At 39.7% G+C, this 24,568-nt stretch overlaps 1 long non-coding RNA gene across 2 annotated transcripts in view; it reads left to right on the plus strand.

Annotated features, from left to right (window-relative positions):
* Positions 1-24,568, plus strand: part of LOC137245248 (uncharacterized) — a 563,221-nt gene that overhangs the window by 476,156 nt on the left and 62,497 nt on the right. The window contains exon 3 of one of the 2 annotated variants that reach the window (XR_010951275.1): positions 18,136-20,298. The exons of the other annotated variant lie outside the window; for it this stretch is intronic. This is a non-coding gene — a long non-coding RNA (uncharacterized lncRNA). Of the gene's footprint in view, positions 1-18,135; positions 20,299-24,568 lie in introns of those variants that run through there. 2 annotated transcript variants of the gene reach the window in all.

Consider the following 24,568-nt stretch of genomic DNA (forward strand, 5'->3'; position numbering starts at 1 on the left):
AGATGCCGCTCGGTGTCGGCATAAAACATGTAGGTCCCGTCCGGCCAATTTGTAAGGAAAATCAAGAGGAGCACGACGCAAATTGGAAGAGCAGCTCAGCCTTAGACCTCTTCGGAGGTTATCGCGCCTTACATTTATTTTTTATTTATTTAGACCAGATATTGAAAGTGAGTCATTAAAAGAGCACGACAAAGACTATTTTTAACTAACCAAGTTTTTAAACAGACGTGGGTGTTTTAAGGTATAGCTTATCGTGAACTTCGTGAAGGCGAAGTTGTGTAGCTCTTAAAATGTATTACAGTGCTGCGGCGTAGCAATAACTAAAAAGAGCTTTGATTGGAACCGAGGTACTACCGTGGAGGCATGAGCTCACCAACCAGAATTGCGTCAACCATAGTGTCAGTCTTAAAATCCTTTGGGTCACGTTAAAGTGCACTCCTTTTCAGTTCACTGACTTGAGTCATCTTGGGATAATTGGGAAGTTGCAAGTTTCCAACGCACCAATCAACTTTTTATATTTATTGATTTATATTGGAACTATTTTTTACATCCAATCCCAAGTTTGTTTTAACCTATTTTGGTCTTGCGCCATCTTCAGTGTCAGTTTTATCTTTTTATTAAAAAAAATTATTTTCCACGCCATGACTAGACTTCTTTATCATGAAATCCAAAATTTAAATGACCATCAAATAAACTGGTTACGATCGTAATGCACGGGATCCCATTCAAGATCTATTTGTATGCTTCAGTCCTTAAGTATGGGCGGCTGTTATTTTCAGCTATTTTAAGCCAATTTGGTTTGACAGATGTAGTATGACGGAAGCTCCTTCAACCTTCTATTTGTGCCATCAATCGTTCGTAAAATCACAGCAGCGTTATCCGTACGATTGAAAATGCACTGGTTTTCAATGCGGATATGTTCTTTAACATCAGATAATTTCTTGGACCAAGAGCTGCAATATGCGCAATATTCTAGTACTATCGATTTGTCTTTGGGGGTTTCATTTGGTTTCAATTGGTTTCGATTTGTTATCATAATTCTATATATTTTTGCCCGATTTGTTATCAAAAACGTTTGGTTTTGCTATCGAAAAGTTAGCGATATGTTCTCGAAAGAGTTATCGACTTGTTTTCGGAGTATTACCAATTTATTAATAGCGTTTTATCGATTTGCTTTCGATTTTTTATCTAAGAGTTACATATATAACCCTTCGATAACATGCGGATAAAAAAACGAATTAAATGAAGCACCAGTACGCCGGTTGGCGGTCGAAACACCATTCCATTCCCCTAAGAGACATTACCTTCTTTGCGTAGACACGCATATTTTACATACACCCCACTTACTTAGTCTCAAGTGTATGTAAATATGCGGTAAACTTAAAAATTGGTAACAATGTTGCAAATTTGAGTGAATTTTTAATGAATGCGTGCTGCAATTTTATGGTCGCTTTCGAATGATCAAACGTACGCTTTATTGTGTTGGCGACATTCCCTTCTGACCAAAAGCGTATCAGTGAATGCGCATTCTCACATATTCCCCTTCTATTACTTAAAACGTACATTTGTGCTGACTTACATACAAGTAGAATCCATTATAATCATCATCACCTTTAACAGCAGCCAGTATCACAAACACAAGCACCGTCACTACCCTCAATACATACATATCGATATATAGTAACGTATGTATGTAGGTATATGCAAAACATTTACACGCATAACGTTTTTGTGGTTATTTTCAAAACGTGTTCAAGCATAAAAATCCTGAAAATGCCATAAAATTGTGTAATCGTTGAATTAACACACAGTAGAATGGGGTTGTCGTTGTTGTTGGTAAACTGTTGGTGATTCTGCTGGTTGCTGTGTTTGTGACAAGAAGATGCTGCATAGTCACCGGCATCAGCAGCAGCATCATTCGTATATGTCATATGCAAAGTTTGTATGAATGTGCTGGGTTTGAATGTGTGAGCGTAATTTTTGTCTTATTAGGTACCACTTCACTTAGCGTTTTGCTCACTCTCGTTTCGTTAGCTTTTTTTATTACTTTTCTTTAGGTACATACATACATATATGTATACTAGAGTGGTTGTATCTCATAGGGTAAAAAAAAATGTCAGAATTTCTAAGGGGCACACCCTAAAATGTTTCATTTTGTTAGATTTTAATATTGCCAAAGTTTGAGCACAATTGGAAGATGTTAACCCGTGCCAATGGCGCCTCGAAGTTTTGAAAATCTTAATTTTTTGGCAGTTTGGCGATTTCGGCGATCCATATCTCTGGAACGGCTAAAGCTAATTGCCGGTGTCATACATCTAATTAAAGGCGATACTGTTAACAATTTTTCATATGGAATAACAAGTAAGGAAGACTAAGTTCAGGTCTAACCGAACATTACATACTCAGCTGAGAGCTTTGGAGACAAAATAAGGGAAAATCACCATGTTGGAAAATTAAGATGGGTTACCCTGGAATGTGTTTGTATGCCATGGGTATCAAATGGAAGGTATTAAGTAGTATTTTAAAAGGGAGTGGGCCATAGTTCTATAGGTGGACGCCATTTCGGGATATCGCCATAAAGGTGGACCAGGGGTGACCACGTGAAGGCGTTTTCGAGATATCGACCAAAATGTGGACCAGGGTGACCCAGAACATCATCTGTCGGGTACCACTAATTTATTTATATATGTAATACCACGAACAGTATTCCTGCCTAGATTCCAAGGGCTTTTGATTTCGCCCTGCACAACTTTTTCATTTTCTTCTACTTAGTATGGTAGGTGTCACACCCATTTTACCAAGTTGTTTTCTTACGTTAAATTTTGCGTCAATAGACCAATCCAATTACCATATTTCATCCCTTTTTTCATATTTGGTATAGAATTATGGTATTTTTTTCATTTTTCGTAAATTCCATATCGAAAAAGTGGGCGTGGTCATAGTCGGATTTTTTATACCAAGATAAAGTGAGTTCAGATAACTACGTGAACTAAGTTTAGTAAAGATATATCGATTTTTGCTCCAATTTTTTACGTTAACGGCCGAATGGAAGGACAGGCGGTCGACTGTGTATAAAAACTGGGCGTGGCTTCAACCGATTTCGCCCATTTTCACAGAAAACTGTTATCGTCGTAGAATCTATGCCCCTACCACAAGGATTGGTTGATTTTTGTTCGACTTATGGCATTAAAAGTATTCTAGACAAATTAAATGAAAAAGGGTGGAGCCACGCCCATTTTGAAATTTTCTTTTGTTTTTGTATTTCGCTCCACCATATCACTACTGGTGTTGAATGTTGATATAATTTACTTATATACTGTGAAGATATTACATTTTTTGTTAAAATTTGACTTAAAAAAATTTTTTTTTTAAAAGGTTCATGTGTTCGTCATCCTATTTTGCTAATTTTTATTTAGCTGACATACAGTAATAGGAGTAACGTTCCTACCAAATTTCATCATGATATCTTCAACGACTGCCAAATTAGAGCTTGCAAAACCTTTAAATTTCAGTCTCTTAAAAGTGGGCGGTGCCACGCCCATTGTCTAAAATTTTACTAATTTTCTATTTGGCGTCATAAGTTCAACTCGCCTACCAAGCTTCATCGCTTTATCCGTCTTTGGTAATGAATTATCGCAGTTTTTCTGTTTTTCGAAATTTTCGATTTCGAAAAAGTGGGCGTGATTGTAGTTCAATTTCGTTCATTTTAAATAGCGATCTGAGATGAGTGCCCAGGAACCTACAGACCAAATTTCATCAAGATACCTCAAAATTTACTCATGTTATCGTGTAATGAAGCCAATGTCCCTAAAAACGTGACTTGGTACCTGGTACCCCTTAGAGCGAATATGCGTTATTTGTATTATTATTGCTAATTATGGACAAATACTTGTACTTTGGAATCCCATTTCATTTAAATTTGTTTTCTATGATATACCGTTAATTTTAGACCCACAACAATTTTTTTTTTTATGTCAGGTATGTATCTATAATTTTTCCTCTTACTGTATCACTTGCGACCCCAATATTTGAGGCCTCAGTAGCACGAGTTAACATCCTCCAATTGTGCTCAAACTTTGGCAATCTTAAAATCTAACAATATGAAAAATTTTAGGGGGGTTCCCCCAAAAAAAATCCGACATCGATTTTTTAAAACCACCCTAATATATACATTCTTATGTTTTATTTGCGCTTGTATATGTATTTATTTCTAAAATTAATGAATTGGAAAAGATTACAACTTCACAAATTGTAACGGAATGCACTTAAAGTGTGCTCGTTGACCGCAAAGGGTAGTAAAAAGGTTAGAAGATGAATTCAACCACAAATATATATACACTAGGTATTACTCGGCACGATGAGGCCGCAGAGAAACTAGCTGTGGTCTAGTCACGAATGGATCCCAAAATAGCTGTGTGATATTGAATATTTGGTTTGTGTGAGAAAGCCTTCGGCAAATCGAAATAAAGTGAATAGCTCGCAACGCAAATAAATAATTTAACTAAATTGTTTTTTAAGATCGAATCGAGGTCAAGGTTTTAACAATAAGAAGACAAACAAACAACTGCTGTGATAGCTGTATGGTTATAGCAGTGGCGCCTAAAGGCTGCTGATAAAGGAATTTCGCAGTTCCCGAAATTGCGCGGCGACCCAAATCATTGATAAAATCGAATGGCACTAGTCAATCGATATGTCTAGGTCCTCAGCAACTTTTCTAACGGTGATTCGACGATTGGCCAAGACCATTTTATTCACTTCATCAATTTTTTGGTCTGTTGTTGAATTGCTCGGGCGTCCGGCTCGCTCTGCGTTGTTCACATCTTCTCGGCCTTCTGAGAAAATTTTGTACCATCGATAAACGTTGCTTCGGTCCAAGGTAGCTTCTCCGTATGCCACAGTTAACATTCGGAATGCACTTAATTTTGTTTTTCACACAAAATTTGATACAGTTTTTTTAATCCATTATTTTTATCATTTTTTTTTTGAATAGGTAAAAACCGAAGACGCAAAACACGTGCAACAACTAAGCTGTCAACTACTAAGTGAACATTCAAAATGGCCGAGCTTGTCGGCATAAGTGAGAGACATGAGTACCAACATAACGCCACAAAAAAATCGAAATTCGAACATACGTAATCCGCGAAAATTCAAAATTCGCGATACTTTTTGAACACACCTCGTATACAACGAACTAAATTTTTTTTTCTTCTATTCTAATTCAAAAATTGTTTCATTTGAAAGAAAATGTATCATAACAATAATAAGATAAAATAATTATTGGTAAGGCCTTGAGCTCGATTCGTACCCGCGATCTTACAAATCAGTGGGTCAATATAACAACATAAAAATGTTTTTATTAAAAATGCTCTTAAAACCCCACCCCACATAAATTTAAGGCAGATATGTGAAAGCTAGAAATCTGTATTAGGAAGTTTGGCCCAGTAGATCGGCTGCTTTGCTCGAGGGAAAACATAGTCTTTAACTTTTTACAAGGTAAAGATAAAGAAAAATATATGCACATGCATTTTTCAAATCGACCTATTCGTCAACCTGTACCCAAACCGGTAGTTATCCGTTCGAGATAGTTAGTTCTAACTGTATTCTCAATCCAGTCATTGATAGTGCCACTGTACTTCAGAGTTTTTTAGCTCTGAAACCGATTTTTTCTCCAGGGCCCGATGGTATTCCAGGCTGTATGCTTAAGTTCTGTGCTGTGAACTTAACAGAACCGATCGTAAAATTGTTCAATTTATCTTTGCAATCGGCGTCATTTCCATCAATTTGGAAACAGTCATTTATCATACCTTTGCACAAGAAAGGTAGTAGATCTAATATTGAGAATTATAGGGGAATTGCTAAGCTTTCAGCTATTCCTAAAACCTTTGAACAAATAATTACCTGTCAGCTTCAACATTCGTGTACTTCCATATTATCACCCTTTCAGCATGGGTTTGTGAGATGTAGGTCAACCACCACAAACCTACTTGAGTTTACCTCTTTAGTTCGGGATGGTTTTTTGGCTTGCAAGCAAACTGATGTGATTTATACGGATTTTAGTAAAGCTTTTGATTCAGTGAATCACGAACTTCTGATTCTGAAGCTTGATTTACTGGGCTTTCCGAAGAGTCTGACTTCATGGCTCTCAAGCTATCTTTCTAATAGAACCCAAAAGGTGCTTTATAAAAATATTATTTCAAAATCAATTCATGTTACCTCTGGTGTACCTCAGGGCAGTCATTTAGGCCCATTGCTTTTTACTCTTTTTATAAATGATCTGCCACAGATTTTGAATCATTCACGAGCTCTAATGTATGCCGATGATGTAAAAATTTGCTATACATGCTTGCCTTCGGAGTTAACTCGCTCAAATCTACTTCAGGTTGATTTGGACTCATTTCAACGTTGGTGTACAATAAATGCATTAGTTCTAAACTGTTCCAAATGTAAGTTCATGACATTTCATCGCGTGAAGCCTGTCCTGTCGTCTTATGCACTTTATGGCACTCTTATGGAGCGTATATCTTCGATTAACGATTTAGGGGTTCTGTTTGACTGGAAACTGAGCTTCAACTCACATATTTCAGCTATTACTAATAAAGCAATGGGTACCCTTGGTTTTGTGAAACGCTGGGCTAAGGAGTTCAAGGATCCGTATCTGACCAAAGTCCTCTACACTTCGCTGGTCCGCCCAATACTTGAGTATTGCTCGTGTGTTTGGTGACCATTATATATTACTCATATAAAGCGTATTGAGTCTGTGCAGAAACAATTTTTAATTTTTGCTCTACGGGCCTTTAACTGGGACTCAAATCTTCATCTTCCGTCTTATAGAAGTAGACTTCTTCTCATTAATTTGCCAACTCTGGAAAATCGTAGAATATTACTCGGGGTAATGTTCCTGCATAAGCTAATTCTAGGTGAGGTTGACTCCTCTGAGCTGCTAAGTCGATTGAGCTTTGCAGTTCCTGCTAGGACGTCCAGACACTACGTGCCCTTCCATTTACCCCTGTGTCGTAGAAATTTTGGCAAAAATGATCCTATACGTGTTTGGTGCTCGTACTATAACGACTTGTATAATTGCATTAGTATCGAATGTTCGTTTGTTGCCTTACGCAATGGTCTCAACTGATATCTTAAAGTTTATTTGTTTAATTTGTAATGATAGTTTAATTTTAGTTCTTGTTCAATGTTGAAAGAAATTGTAAATTTTTAATTTATTCCATTTTTAATTCTAGACTTGTATATATTTTTACGCTATCTTTTTTTCATGTTACTTTCCTTTGTATTTTGTTAGTCGACCACTCTTGTTAGTTGACTTTAAATAATTAAATAAATAAATAAATAAAAAATTAAATGTGTGTGTGTATGTGAGGCGAATAGAATCAAACGTTTCTACAACGAATAAGTTCATTTTGATAGGCTTTTCTCAGAATCGTTCCGGTATGATTTATACTCTTTAGAGACTTTCAAGCGGAATTAGTAGCCTCGACTAAATAAGTGAAAACACTAAAGGAGCATAGCTCAAACTGCAGGCGCGTAAATTTTTACACTGACAGTCAAACAGAAATTAAGGTTATAATCTCTAATAGAACAATATCCAAAAGTGTGTTAGAGTGCAAGCAATCACTGGAAAGAATAGAACTGGGAGAAAAATGTATCCGTACTGGGACCCTGGGCGTATGAGAGTACACGGGAATTGAAATGTGGATGAGCTAGCTAAACCAAGCGCATCCCCCGAAGCTTGCACCGTATACGTCCGAAGAATATTGGGCGAGATTAAACAAATGCGAGAATTGGAAATGATCGCACAAGCAGGTAAGATGCGGAATCCAGCGCCGAGCTGCAAAATGTAGAAGATCATGTGCAGATTTTACAACCTTCGACTAACAAAGTTACTCTTGTCGTTAAAAAGAGGGGGCTGTATGCACATGAAGGGTGTTCTGACTGGACACATTCTGTTGTCGCATGCTTTAAAATAAGCATGACTAAAACTCCAGCTATTTGGAGTGGCACACAGATTTCTCAACCGGCAGTTAAATAAACTTTCGATAGATGTTTTGCTCAATTTCGACGGCATAGACTATTAACGGTTCGAAAAAGTGGATGATGGCAAGACCTCTTGCAAGATGCTCTTTAAATTCGTCGTCACATGAAATCTGTTTTGATCAGACTTTAACGACATTTATACACTGGCGAAAATAAGTTTACTAGAAGATTCAAACGCAGTGGTACAATCTATTATAAGGTCATAATGTTTTTGTCAGTCGATGGTATTGATTTCATTCTATCATGCATCCTCTGGTTTGGATAAAAAAGTGAAAAACATGGGTCTTGCAAATAATTAGGGCAAGTCGGAGTACTTCATAAAATTATGATAATTACTCGTGCGCCTTTGAGGCCACATCAATGTTGACGGTTACAAATTCAAGGCTATAGAAGACTTCGTAAAAGTAGGCAATGCACGAGTAAAGATATGATAATTGTGTACGAAAAAAGAGCACAAAATATCTTATGTGAATGGAAGAAAACGCTTTGGCTAAAAGAGTATTCTTATTGACACCTAAGCTTTGTAGCAAAATGAAAATGAAATGTGAGATCACAGATGAGAGTGGTGGAGGAAGATTTGATCTCTTTTGGGGCTCCCAGAAGCTTGCTAAAAAGCGGCTTAATCTCGTATGCAGTTTATAGCAAATCCATTATGACGATAATGATCCTCCAAAAACGAAGAAAATGAATACGGTTTTAGAGTGAAAATAGTAGTGACAGTTGCAGTGGGAGTGGTAGTGAGAGTATAAAAAATAAGGTTAACGGTATAGAGTGTGGAGTGGTTAGAAAATAAAACGTTTGAATCTTTTTCAAACAATAATTATAGTAAGGATATACTGAAACAAACACATTTTTATGGAAATAGCCTTTCATTTTGAACCACATTGAAATACGCGTTTTGAAAACATAAGTAGCTTCTTCAGGGAAATAATTTGTATCGTGATTTAGTTTTGATGTGTGAAAATTAATTGAAAATACTTGATATTAATCAGTGGTGTAAAGTCTAAAACCATGATTATTTCCTTGTTTTTTTTAAAAAAAATTTATTTTACCTCTTTCCCCTTACACATCTTACGAATGTAAGACTCACATCGCTGTTGATATCTCTAAAGAGGCTCACTATGGACGTACTAACTAGACACTGTCTTCTGCCATCACACGCTTATAAGTTAGGCCTCATCAGTCACAACAGACATAGGAAGTGCGAGCTGCAGCAAGAAAATATCGAGCACATTCGGTGTGCGTTTCCTGCGCTTGCGACGCCAAGGCTTGATTTAATAGGGGCGGCAGAGTTGCCAGATTTCAAGGCAACTATTAAGCGAGGTCCTGGAAAACTTCTAGTATTTGGCAAGAGGACAGAGTTAGGTTATAACGTAAGTCCTGCTACCTAATTGGGGTTATCCTTTGGATCGTCAAACAAATTCTTGTAATACTATGAGCATATTCAGACTATGTGAGGCCTTTATTTACTGGCCAGTTCTTAGTCTTACCTTACCTTTTCTCCTTCCCTAAATTTATACACTTTCCTAATACAATCAAACAAATTTTCGCAGCACCTTTACCATTTCAATCGACCACCTCTTAAATACGCGTTTTGAATGCATAAAAGCTTCTTCAGAGAAAATATTTATAGCGCAGTTTATTTTCTATTTGTGATAGTGAAATGAAAATACTTGACTTCAGTTAGTGCAGTAAGGTAAAAATGAACTCAATTTTGCCTTTTTTATAAAAAATTGTATTGTGCTTCTTTCCTCCTTACTCTTAAGTCTGTTTTTGTAACCCCTTCAACTATCTTACGGGGATTCTCTTATAGTAATGCATTTTTTGTTGCCGCACTAAATTTTACCTACTTGACTTAAGTAAATCGTTGCGTGCATTGCAATAAACGCCTTCATTTGTCAAGTGACTGTCAAACGAACTATCAAATGCAATTTTTTTTTTCTTTTTTGACAAAAAAAAACCAAAAGCACAAATTGCATACTGCAATAAATCTGAATATAAAGGCTAAGCAGCTACATTTTGCCCTTCACACTGGTGAACAAATCTACATATAACGAAAACGCAGCTGCGTAAGAGTACAGTGCGCTAAAGCGACATATTGTTTTTGTAAAATGTGTGGCAAGTGCATTAGTATCATTTTATTTTGTAAGTAATTTGTATTTCTTTATACGCTTGCTGATATTTTCAATTTTCTTTTTGTGTGGCATTCATTTGTTATACAAACTGACATTTCAATGAAGAAAGTTGCCAGTTTACAAGCATCTTTGACATGTTGTAAGGGCAACAGTGTAACACTTACTTGACACATGCCACTAACAATGACGGCAATATTCCCGCCAGCTAAGGGCTTAATACTTGAGGACTAAGAAAGTAGGAAAATGAGAAAGAAAAAGAAATTAAATAAAAATAGTTTAGAAGTAAATGCCTGCAAGCAGCGAAAGGCGGCGCAGCACAAAGCAATTCCTGGAAATCAATTTTGTTTGCAAGTTTTAGATGTATGTTTTTTATATTTTTATTTTAGCTTGGCATAACTCATTTGTTCGTTTGTTTTAGCCTGCAGTTGCTCTTTATAATATTTTTCTTAGCACAATTTATTTGCGCATTTTCAATTTTTTTCTTTCTGACTCAAAGGCAAAAGTGGCAAATAAGTTTTGCCAATTTGTGTACCACTGATTTTTTCACTCCTTTTTTTGGTTCGTTCTAGTTCCTGTTCAGCTGCCTTATTTTTTGTTGCGTCTAAGATTTGTGCCCCTAATGCATGCACGTGCAATCAGTAATACACACAAAAACAAAAAAGTATGCATTTTGCTTTCTGTGGAAGTAATTTCGTGTTGTGATGGAGCGAATTTTTTTTAAATCATCTGCTGTTGCTTATGGCAAAGTTAGCAGTGAGAGGTAATTCCTACCTGCCTTAAGCCCCCATTACTGATATTTAGCATAGACTTGACTTGACTTGGCGTAAACTTGGCAACTTAGCCACGATTATACTCCACTTTGCGCATACAATCTGGCATCATAATCAGCGTTGAAATTTATTTTTAAATAAATGTCAATTTGTATGACAAAATGTCAAAATGAAATGGAAACAAACAAATGGCATCTCAAAATGTAAACGTCACTTAGAACCAGGCATGCTTAACCAACGAAGCGATATCATTTCGTTACGATAATCAACGTTAATAAACGAAACGAAGTCATTTCGTTTCGTTTATTAACGTTAAGATCGTCAAATTAACGAAATGATTTCGTTTCGTTTTCTGCCATATCAAAACGAAATCAAATCGTTTATGTTGATTATTAATTTCAAACTATGCTGGCAAAGCTGATTGATGGCGGAGTCATTAAAGGTGAAATCATTATCCAAGCTGATTGCAACTTTTCTCATGAATTTTGACAGTACGAACATTTCTCAGAGTATTTTTGACATTACCACCAACGAATTACACAAACAAATTACATAGAGTTTGTGTGTGTATGTGCGCTCGTTGTTGCCACCTTACGGCTTCACCATGGCTATAGCATTGCCAGCACAATTCAAACATAAAGTATCACGTTTTCGTTAACGTTTTTAACGTTAACGAAAGCTTTTCGTTTCGGTTAAAAACGAGATACAATTAATCTTGATAATTTCTTTATCGATAATATTTCGAAGCGTTTCAACGGAAACGGTGGAAATTTTTTGATAAACGATTAGCTTAACGTTAAGGTGCATCCCTGCTTAGAACTTACATAGAAAATCAAAATTCAACAGACTTCTAATTCAAGTTAAGTTTTGACTAATCAGTAACATGCAATGTTCATTTAACAGAACTGTAAGTGACAGTTCGCAAGCCAAGTCAAGTATATGCTAAGTATCAGTAATGGAGCCTTTAGAATTTCTTTAATATTCAGACGTTCGCCTTCTAATGCGCTCATAGGACTGTACTTAGTGAAGGAAGGTTTTTCTAAGACAACTTGTTACGTCAATCTGACTATAAGGAGGTGACGATAGACATAGTTGCAGTATCCAGGACGAGCGCACTCTACGAAATCCAAATATTGACTCGAACAACTACCTTGAAGCAAAGAAAGTGCGCGCAGTGGCACAAGGAAAGTTTTCTTCTGCTCACGAAACAGATAGCTGATGACTACTCAACGTGGCTTTCAAACTTGCTCACTGAGAGCAGTCTTCGACCTGCCGATGTAGCCGAGCAATGGGGGCTTACTTCTCTCATTACATACCAGGCCGCATAAAGCAACATGTACGATGAGGAATGTCGCCACGGAAAAGGAAAATCTGCCTATAGGGTCACTCAGCATATCGTGAGAAATTTCGAAAATTCTACGAAAAAACTGACGTACAGAATATGCTAAGTTGTGGAGCAACACTTTTTTCTAGCTAGTGAGGGAAAAGACGAACCCGATATCCTAATTGCCAATGATGCAAAACCCGTTCTGGCACCCGACAATGATGTAGTGAGAAAAGCCATATCCCGTCTAAAAATCACGAAGCGACAGATAATGACGCGCTACCTGCCGAGCTGTTCAAAGACGAAGACGAATATGTACTTGGTATATATCATGTAACAACTCTTATGGAAAATATAGTCGAATGGGCGCATACATCCAGATTGGATGGTCATAATTTAAATGGAATTTATGGCCTTTCTTAATTTGATTTTGCGCTTTTTTTATTTCAAATTTTTATACTCAGCTGACCAGAGCTCACAGAGTATATTAATTTTGTTCGCATAACGGTACCCTGTAACGGGGAGTGGGGAGGAAGGGATGGCCTGAAAGTATAGTATGGGCATATAAATCGTTCCCGAGATGGTCGGGCTAGCACCTTAATAGTGCTGTGATACCGGAGCGTAGCGGATCTGTATCCGGCAAAGGACCATCACATCGATAACACTCTCCAAAGCCTTCGGGGACCAACCTTATCGCTACAACAACAACAACAACAACAACGCCTTCTTAACGTAGGCTTATCCAAACCATAGAAGCGCTGAGCTTTCTGCAGCATCAGAACGCGTAAATACCGACATGGTATTGGAAGATAGTTTGCGTATATTGATCCGTATGAAAGGCGAGCCTCGCATCAAACAATCAAACGCGTAATCGAAAGATATGTGTTACCCAGATCTTGGTAAATGTCTCATTGCGAATGCAGTATTTATAGTTGCGAATGCGAATGAAATGATGGGTTATCTAAAGATCGAACCTCCGCTATGGCAAGCACCTTGTCGCGGTGCGGGCCTTACTCCGCTTCCACGAGGCGCTGCACATACAAAAGGAGATGCTTCGGCATCCTCCGCCCGTATGGTTCGAACTTCGTGGAGAGGTAACTGCTGCTTTTGCCTTAACGGCTACGAGTGTGCGACTGTTTTCCCATGTTAGGGAAGGCACTTATTGTCCGCCGGATGCGTCTGTTTCCCCATGTTAGGGGCGGCATCTGGTACACATAGACCTAACGGGTTAATACGTCGTCAGGTGCGTCTGTTTTCCCAGTTCAGGGGTGGCGCCTGGCACACATAACCTTAACCCCGTGTCAGGGGCGGCACACAACGACGTCTGTTTTCCACAGGTTAAGGGCGGTCGAGTCCGATTCTTTTGGAAGGAGTGGTAGACTTAAAAGAAACTCCAAGGGTAATGGCGAATTCGGTTCGTCGGGTATGAGAGACAAGGAAGAGACAAAAGGTGGTAGTAGCAAATTCAAGGCAACTAACGCTGCTAAATCTGACGGCCGGAAAGCTTCAGACGATCAGGGCAAGGATGCTAACCAATCGTTCTCGTTCGGATCGATGGGCGCACAAGGCTGGAAGAGGATCAAATCCGGTGAAGGAGCAGAAAAGGAGTCGAAAAAGCGGAAACCTCACGTTACCTTCGACTGCTTCTCAGGTCTACAAGTAGCCATCATCGAATGAACCCTGACGGGAAGATAACGCCGGAAAGGTGGCTGCTTGTAGAGGGCAAGCTAATGGAGTGGATGCTCGAGGCTGACAGCGATGAGATATCCTGCGACGGCGCGTGCTGGCAGAAGGGTGTCAAGGTCGTCGGCTGCTGCAAAAAGTAATCCGTGGATTTCTTAACGAAGGCAGTCCACGGCTTAGGCGCTCTTTGGCCGGGAGCACAGTTGAGGTGATCCCTCACTCCAGTTTACCGCTTCGTCCGGTGGACTCAGTGTGGATGCCACCTCCAGTAATGGCAACGGAGTCCATTCTGAAACTACTGGACAAGAAGAACAAGGAGCTAAGGGCAGACCAGTGGCAGGTAGTCTATATGACTCCCTCCAAGACAAGGGCAGGCAGCGACCTACTGATCGCAATTGATCAAACGTCGCTACAAGCCATAAAGAAGCTTAATGGGATCGTTAGGTTTGGGCTCCCTTAAAGTTTTTATGCCGGTTAACGGGCCAGTTTCCGCAAAGAGAGAAGCTAGCGGTGGTGCAGATTAATTTGCACCACTGAGCTTCCGCCTCGCTCGACCTAACGAAGTTCATTGCAGAAAACGGAGTGGACATAGCTCTAACCCAAGAGCCCTGGCTGGTTAGAGACAAGTTTTGCGGATTAGGGCTGGACGGCTACCGTCTAAATGCAACAAAAGAGGGTAAAATAAGAGCATGCATAGTAGCTAAGAAAAATATGAATCTATTTATCTCTACATAGCACTGCATCGGAGACCTCGTCACTGTAGTGTGCGAATAAAAGCGGGGCCCAAGCTGCTGCTACCGACCGCATACTTCCCGTATGAGGGGGACACGCCGTCACCGACACCTCTCCGAAAACTCGTTGAGTTCACGGAAGCGCATGGGATGGACCTTGTCATAGACTGCGACGCCAACGGACATCATGAGCTATGGAGGAGTTGCGACACAAATGCAAGAGGTGAGTCCATCTTTGACTGCTTACTTACTACTAACCTAATTATATACAACAAAGGCAACCAGCCAACGTTTAAGAATAGAATTAGAGAGGAAGTCATAGATATCACCCTGGCCACAGACTCTCACACTGTAAAAATCGATGACTGGAGAGTGTCAGACACATGCTCCTTTTCGAACCACGGTAGGATACCCTTCAACATCGATTTTGAAGTGGAAGTTCCCCGGCCATATAGGAATCCAAGAAAAACAGACTGGAATAAATATTCTGAAGTAATATCTCACAAACGAGCATCCACAGAAATGGAAGTCTGACGGGGTGCTAATAATATAGACAGAGCGGTAAACCGACTGACAACGATACTGACAAACACTTTTGAACTCTGTTGTCCTCTTACTAGACCACGGACAAAACTGAGGACTACGTGGTGGTACACAGATCTAAGCCAACTCAGAGCAATAACAAGAAAACTCTTCAACAAACACAAACATAGCCGGCTGGAAGAGGACTGGGATGCCTACAGATGTACCTTTAACAAATACAAAGGAAGGCAAAAAGGATATCATGGGAACAATACTGTGAGAACTTGGCGACGACAAATGAGGCATCAAGACTTCGCAAAATACTATCTGGATCTAGTTCAGCCCTTAGTAGCAACGATATTCTTGAAATCTGTAGGAGAAAAGGAAGAAAGGTAGTTGCGTACGCCGATGACTTAATGATTCTGATCACAGGTAAATTCTTCCCTACTATCAGCGAACTCATGGAATCGGCACTTTGCAACATTTCGCGATGGGCAGGGCAAAATGGGCTGGGAGTAAATCCAACAAAAACCGAACCTTCCCTGTTCACGACAAAGACAAAGATACCCTCCTTTAACTTACCAAGGCTAAACGGCACAACGTTAAACCTATCTTCGGAAGCGAAATATCTTGGAATTATACTCGATTCCAAGCTAAGCTGGAGAAGGAACGGTGAGATGAGATCAAAGAAAGCTCTAGCAGCATACTATGTCTGCAAAAGGGCCTTTGGGCAGAACTGGGGACTGGCACCACAAGTCATTCATTGCATGTACAGCACAGTCATTCTACCGATACTAACATATGGAGCTCTAGTCTAGTGGAAGGCGCTAGACAACAGAGGATCGGGAAGGTACAAAAGCTGGCATGCCTGGGAATATCAAGCGCCGCGAACAGCGCACCTCCGGAAGCGCTAAATGTAATCTTTCGCTTAACGCCTCTTCAAGTCTTCGTGCAGGGATTAGCCGTTAGAGGAGCTCTACGACTAAGAGAATCCAATATGAACGGAATAATAACCGACCTAACATCCAAAACAGACCACATCACATTGGTTTTGGACTTCCAGGTTCGGAACATACGATATCCTTCTAGGGAGGAATGGGAAGTTGTCTAGGCCAACGGCAAGGGCATCACAATATACACCGACGGCTCGAAAATGGAAAAGGGAACTTGAGCTGGGATGTACTCAACACATCTACAGCTAAGGCAATTATTCCCACCACCTGACGCAGTATATTCCAAGCCGAGGTCTATGCCATAGACAGAGCGGCAAAGCTGCTCCAAGGTAGTGCGGTCTCCAACACCGACGTAACAAGCTTTGTTGACAGCCAAGCCACCTTAAGGGCATTAGAGTCCAACATGATAAAATCGGACATCGTGCGGAGGTGTAGAGCCTCTCTGGCTTCTGTAAGTCATAACAATGTCTCCCTTTGCTGGGTCCCTGAGCACAGCGGCATTGAAGGGAATGAACTCGCGGATGAGATGGCTAGGAAATGTTCCGACTTAGACATATGTGAGATGGACAGCTCCGTCCGACCGCCGTTGAGTTATCTCCTAGGGAGAATCGACGAATATGAGAACATGGCAACGGACTTGCTATGGACCAATATGGTTGACTGCGAAGTCTCAAGGTTCTTATGGCCATGCTTGGATAGGAAAGACGCCAGCTGCCTTCTCAAACTGAGCAAATCTGCGGTGAGGGTACTTACGGGTGTCATCACAGGTTATTGTGCTATCGCACCAATGCTCCGACGGTGGCGAATACCAACAAGCTCCCTCTGCAGAAGCTGTCAGGATGAGGAGGAAGAGGATTCGATCTACCACTTTCTCTACCGATGCCCGGCGCTTCAAAGAGGAAAGCTCAGATGTATGGGCTCACGCTTCTTCGACAGCCTGACAGAGGTTGGGATTGTGGACGTCTCGCTTCTTCTTGGGTTCATCAGGGAAAGCAAGTGGTTCGTTGCGGACCACTAAAAGGTAATGGGGCTAAACGAATTTGCCGCCACCCTGTACTTACTGCGGGCACTCACAATAGACAAAAATGTGTCCGAGTAGAAGTGTGGGTAACACCCACGCACGCCCTCTTAACCTAATCTAACCTAACCTAAATATCGAAGACCTGATCATAGTAATGTCATCCACAAATTTTCTTCTGGCGTCTTATGGATATACATTCAGCTTCATCAGTTAAACGGTAGAGAACTGCTGCTATTCGTATAACTGTCCTCAAGGCTCTGACTTCTAGGAGCAGTAGCGTTGTGAGGCAGTAATTAAGCTGGGTCCTAGAGCATTTTCCGAGAATACGCAGTTATTTTATAATATGAGTCTTACCTTTACATACTTATGTGACTGCGATTAGCCCTAGCGCCCTTTTATATATACTCCGCAGAGAACTTAATGGTGCTTTTAAACAGTTTGGCGAAAACAAGTTGGGAAACCCAAAAATATTAGTAATTTTAAGATAAATGTATAATGTTAAAGCGAATTCGATCCAATTCGCCGTGCAAAAGAATGTCAAGTCAAAATAAAATTAGCATTGGTTTCGATTAACTTACATATTGTTGAAGGCGAATTCGGTACCAGGTGTTGTTATCGTAACAGCAGATTGCTTCTTCTTGATTATTTTCCATATAACGCCTTGTACTACAACATATCAGTTAATCGAAATCAAAGAAAATTTTCTTTGGACTTGACATTCTTCTGCCCGGCGAATTGGTTGAATTCGCTTTGCCACCACCTGGTATGGATTCGTCTTGATATTGTTGTACAAGGCGTTCAAAAATAATCAAGAAGAAGCAATCAGCTGATGGCATAAAACCACCTTGCTTGTACTACATTACCCTTGAATGATGTAGCTTTTATTGTCCTATAAATAAAATTATATTCCTATACATAAACCTCTAAAACAGTATTTTTTTTTATTTCAGGTAAGCAGTTGGAGTACGAAGTCAATTTACAAGACGCTTAAGTTTAGCATTGTTTTGATATCATTGTGTGAATCCCCGTAAAGATTCCGCATGCATAGCTTTTTAGTGAAAGTAACTAAGGTACAAAGGTAACTTGGGCACACTCAATATAACCGACCCGAAAATGCGGATTCTTAGTCTAGCGTATCATATAACATTGCAGTTAAACCAACAAACCGGTTTCGGCATTGTGACATCTTCAGTGACATTATTCGTTCTCTCTCTCTTAGAATCAATAATGGTGCTGGAGATGGCAAATTTGTGAAGCCGGGTTTTCTTCAAACAGAAAAAATGTTTAGGCTGGCCGCATTTTGCAGATGCGCCTTTTGTTAACATAACAATTTTGTTTAGATTGCAAATGTTTGCATGATTTGCTTGCTTTGCTTCTTTTTTAATATAAAATAACAATAATAACATCATACATTGAAAAAGACATTTAATAATCAAATTTACAAAATATAATCCCCCACTAGCGCACGATTTGTTGTACAAATATGGCCAGCACTGTATGCAACAGCTTTTAATTGCTCTCCATGCATGCGCGCTTCGCAAACTTTTCGTTCATTTTATAGGATCACTGCCGAAAAACCAGGCGCTCAGAAATCTGAGTCGACTCCTCTTCGTCCTCATCAGTATGATAGCTTCTGCGCAGGTATGCGTCGCCGTCGATGTATTGGAGTAATATCGCAATTACCTTTGATAACATTTTTACTGCAAATTTGTTAGCTTGTGACGGAAGCTAGTTGCTTTCCTATCCAAACATGGCCATAAGTACATTGAGACTTCACAAATATCCTGGTTGGTCCACAGAAATTAAGTTGCTCCAATTTCAGATCTCTAGATTTTCTTCAGCTGTCTGCCGCGCTTATGTCCATTTTGGAACTTTTTCTGGCTATCTGATCTGCAAATTCATTCAGAGGGCCCGGCTGTCGAAAAAGATAGTTACATTGATGTATGGTAGCGTACAATTTTGGAGCAGTCTGGTTAATCTCTCTTTGGCATAGACCTCCGCCTGGAAGACAGTGCCTGAGTCAGGTAGTCGGTGAGATTAATTCAGCTGCAGATGTTTTGAGTACATTCCAGCTCCAGTTTCCTTCTTCATTTTTGAGCCTTCTATGTAACACAAATTTTGTAATGCCACTGTCTAGGCTCTCCTCCCATTCTCCGCTTGAGTGATATCTTATGTTCTACACCTGGAAGTCACGGTCGTGATGTGGTCGGCGTCTGAGGTTATGTTAGTTGTGATTCCGATATTAGATGACATAACATAGGGAAGATTTATGTCATCTAATATCCCTCCACGAACAGTTGTAGAGTTATAATAGTCAAAAATTACGGCGTCATATCCTGGCATACTAGCCCTTGTGTCTTCCCAACCCTATTTTGATTGCTCTTTTTGTCTAGCGGCTTCCATCACACGAGCGTTCTTCAGTTATTTACTATCTTGGTTTTTCTTCTTCCAATTTGCAAATACTACTTGCACACATTTAAAGCCCAGAAAATTTATTGAGAATTCAGATGATTCATTTTTGAAAAAATAGCGCACACACAGAAACAAAGCTGACGACCACTAGGCCGTTACAATTGCCTGTCATAGGACTCACCGACAACGCGACGACCAAAACATTGCTACAAAAGTTCATTGTCTTGTTGGCTTGTATTTTAGCGAAATGTAGCAAACTAAGGCCCGGTTTTTCAGTACAAGTTCAACTCAGTTTGTCAGCTAAACTACGCTTAAACTTATTCTACAGTTTTTCAGTCTACTTTAACTGAAGCTTAAGCTGAGCTTAAGCGGTCGATCTGGCAGGGTTACACTTCAGTTACCATATCGGTGATTTGTGTTCATTCGAAATGGCGTCGAATATACCCAACAAGTACTTGGGCTTGAGTACCATTAGAGCTCATGTTGATTAATAGCATACTTCTAAAATCTCAAGAGTTGTTTGCAATAATGATAGTTCCCAACTTATGGTTCTTTAAGTGGGCTCAAGTGTAAGATTCCAATACTACAGTATTTTTACGAAAATGAAATAAAATATATATAACTAGAAGACCCGGCAGACGTTGTCCTGCCCTAAATTTGGCTTATCTGTATACATTTTAATAAGCTTTTTCCGTCCGACACTGCCCTCCCCCCTCCTCACTTTTTCCTAATCCTTTTACTCACTCCTCCCTCCGTCTTTTTCGCTTCATCTATCCCCATTTTCGTCTCTATCGTCTTCTATCTCTTTTTCAATATCCTTCTCTCTTTTCTCTCATCTCAATTTCTTCCCATCCTTCTGCATCCCTTATTGTCTGTCCCAGAGGGTGGTATGTATTTTTTTGTTCCAGTCCCAGTCCCAGTCCCACTCCGAGTCTCAGTTCCAGTCCTAGTCCTAATCCCAGTCCCAGTCCGTCTCTGGATAATATATTACTCTGTACTAAAACACTCATCAACAGCTTTCATTTGATATCCATATTGTATAAACACTGTCTGGGCATTCATTGGCCATGTTTTGGTCTATATCTCGAAACCCTAGTCACCCAGAGCTATGAAAATTACCCTCCACACAACTAAAGACTCTCCCGAATTTAAAAAAATGTCATTGTACCTCTAAATCGCGGGCCCCCTCAGAAACACCCCTCCCCCCTGGAGATGTGCTGTACTTGATATCAATCGCTATAATATTTTTTATTGATAAGCAGGTTGTTTAATTAAACACCAAGCAATTACACGGAAGTATATCCGCACCACCTGAAAATATGAGTGCCACTGTGTATACGTAAATTTTATTATTACGTATAAACAAATTAAAAAATTTGCAATAAAATAATATTGCGGCTATAAACTGAGATATAACCTATTCTATCTCTCAAGTTAGGTCAAACTACACACGGGGTGCAAAACAAATTCAAGATCGGTTCAGTAGTTTAGGAGTCCATCGCGCCCGAAAATGTTGTGACACGTGTTTTTATATATTAAGATTTATTTTTGATAAATTACGCTTCATTACTGCTGTCAATCAAGTGTTTATTTCTCACAATAAATAGCTGTTGGCTTCGGTGGTACCACCTTTGGAGATTTTTTTTTCAACTCCATCTCAACTCGATGTAGGATATCAACTGGAGGAATGTGACGAATATTCATTTGAGACCTGAACATTTCTCAAAATCTCTAAAAGGTTAGATAATAATTTGAAAATGCTAATGACGTTGGAGATCAACTCGAGAACTATCTGGTGTAAGAATAACTAGATAATGATGTTGGATATCACCTCCGGAACTAGATATATATTTCGCTGGAGAAATATCTTTTAAATGTTTGTTGGGTAAACAAAATCCAGCTTTGGCGTATCTACAAATTATCTCATAATAAAAAACCAATGTTGCCGTACAAAAAAGCCTAGCTCAAAAGCGGCCTTAAACTGTGACTGAAAAACTGCTCAGTAGTTTAGCTAGAGTTTAAATTTGATTAGAGTTTAAGCAAACTTAGTTTAAGCTTAGTTTAACCAACTACTGAAAACCGGGCCTAACAAAAAAGAAAAAAAAAAAAAAAATAGGCATTAAAATAGTGCAGCAGCAGTAGCATAATTTTAAGGTAACAAAAGTGTTGTGTGCTGTGCTTCGTATTTGTTGTTGCCCTCTTTTGTAACCATGGCATTTGTGGTAGTTTTGATATAGTGTAACCACCTTTTTTGTTCTTTCTATTGTCGACTTGCATATCATTCTTTGTTTTGTTTATTTATTGTTATTGTTAGCACAATACCTTTTTTCGCTGTCTTCAGAATAAATGCACTGTCAGTGCAATGCGGTTATTTCTACACACGTTATTCTTTAACTGCAAAGCAGTCCTTTTGCATGCAACCCTTGACCAAAAAATATCTACTTTGCAGTAATAAAATCTGTCAACTAATTTAAAACTAAATGCGTCTTGCATACTTTAAGGCGTTCACCCTTAAAATTGTGTGCTTTTGAACTAAGTAAGTGCACTTGTTTTAGCAAATAGCTGTATTTGTATTTGTGTGGCTTGGGTGTTGTAGTTGCAGATTTGCTGCACTCGTGTCCCCTTTAATTATGCAATATTTTTATTTTTCATTTAATTGACTAAATAAGAAATTTTTTTGCATTTTAAAGCTTATTATTACGTTTTGCAACAAAAATTTTGTGGTAAAGCTATAATCACGTGTTTGAAAGGTACGAAATAAAAAGCGGTGGCGTACAGTGGGTACTTTTGATATAACGAAGCCGCAAAAAATTAAAATGATTTCAATGTGAAGGAGCTCAACTGCCTTGGCGTAGTATGAGCGGCGAAACACATAGGTTAGGATAGGTCAAACTGGCCGGGCCGTGAGGACCTCACATAGACTGAGTGAGTCCATAGTAATACCAGAAGTTTGTTTAACGATCAAACTGAAAAATCTTATCAAAAGCCAGAACTTATATTACAAATACTTGAAGCTTTCTAGATCAGACAGCTGTATCAATCTCAATTCCTGGAGTTTTAGCCTGGTAATCGCAACGCACGAGCACAAAATGTCCTCCATAGTTTCCTCCTTAAATCTACTATCACTGATCAATCCTTATTTAACGGCGTGTAACGCCAGCAGGCAGTGACGAGTCAGGATAGCCATCATGAACAACAGTCCTCTCTTTTTAATGATAGGTGTAACTTTGTTAGTTTCTGGTTATAAGGTCCACACATGATCTTGACAATTTACAGCCCCGCATTTGGGTTCACGCCTTTATCGCTTGTTCATCTCTCGCTTTCTCTTAATTTCATCCAATCTAATTGGGACGTCTACGCAGCAATCTTCCAGGGATGCGCCCTTTAAGGCCAGCTCTTCGTCTTTTTTGTTCTCATGTATTCCCATATGCCCATGGACCAAATAAAGATGTATGCTTCTCCCTATTTCTTTCGCTTTAGCTCACTTTTAGATTCTCTGCTATGCGAGATGATTGCCTTCTTGGCTGCCAACATAAAAGCTTACGCGGCTGTATTTAAGCTTCTTTTTCCCAGTGTTTCTACTGCTTTACTCTGCATGTTGTTGTTTTAGCGATAAGGATACTCCTCGAAGGCCTTGGGGAGTGTTATCGATATTGGTGGTCCATTGCCGGATGCAGGCCCGATACGTTGCTGTAACAAGCACGATTAATGTACTAGCCCGACCATCTCGGGAACGATTTGGTATGACTACTGAAACCTTCTAGACCATAGCGCCCTTCCACTCCTAGATCCCTAAGGAACTTGGGGTCGCCAGAGCCTCGGCACTTAGAGAAACAGGATTCGCAACGGGTAGGTGCGGTTGATAATTGGGTTCGAGAAGCTATATTTTGCGCTGGTAACCCCTTGAAAGGGTTGCACTACACAAGCCCTTGAATCAATTTGGTATTTTAGTCGCCTTTTACGACAGGCATACCTGCCGCGGGTATATTCTAAGCCTCCTAACCTGCTGGGGTGGCTACGCTACATCTTCCGCTACTGTGGAAACCTCGGTGTACAAATGTATCGCTTCGTCCGCCATTACGGCACCCTCGTGCAACCCATCCACCTCCATTATGGCTCCAAGTGCCTACTCGAATCTCAGATACGGAATTTGATAGCCTGTTTTGCCTGTAATTGATGATGCTTTATTATAATGGCCACATAACCTGCGCCCAAGCTGCCCCGAGGCACTGGCCTCGTTAAAGTTGAGTAGAATCTGCAGAACGGCATACAGCGCAGCCGTCAGAGCTGATAACAGCATACACTTAAGAATTCCGTGGGATTCTGAAATTTAAAATTTCCACTCGCATCAGGCATTATGAGTCCACCAACAGCGCATCCTGGAGATTTGTTAGATGACAGCCCACTTGGACCTTGTTTTATACTCTCTTTTCTGCACATTGCTACAAGACACTAGCTTTGAATTATTTAGGGCTGTTGAAGCTGAGTAGCACTTTACTTGGAAAGAGCCATTCTCGTTAATGGTACGGAACGTTAAATTTGCATGTTCCAGGCCACGATATTGGGTTATAGCTACCAAATTTAGCTCCTTTCATGCATATCTAACAATTAGCTCTTCGATGGATCGGATGTTTTGATATGGTCTTGTTTATCAGGAGGACCTAAATTCCCCCAGGCTTAAGCTAAGAGGGGAAACCCTCCAAAAGAAACCTTGCACAAGATTTCAAGGAATCATTCTAAATAGTAAGTTGTTGTGCAAGCTCAACGTGGAGCAGAGAGTTAAGAAGGCTCGACGGCACTAAAGTCATACATGTAAAATAATGCTGGGGTATACGTAGGGTCTATCGCTATATTTCTCTCAATGGGTATTCGCAGCGATTGTAAGCCCCATACTATGGAGTCCTTGTTTGGTGGAGAGTCACACAAAAAAGAATCAACCTCAAACAATTATAACGGGTATGCAGACGATCA

The sequence above is a fragment of the Eurosta solidaginis genome, chromosome 3 (assembly GCF_040869045.1).
Source record: "Eurosta solidaginis isolate ZX-2024a chromosome 3, ASM4086904v1, whole genome shotgun sequence".
NCBI classification, from domain to species: domain Eukaryota; kingdom Metazoa; phylum Arthropoda; class Insecta; order Diptera; family Tephritidae; genus Eurosta; species Eurosta solidaginis.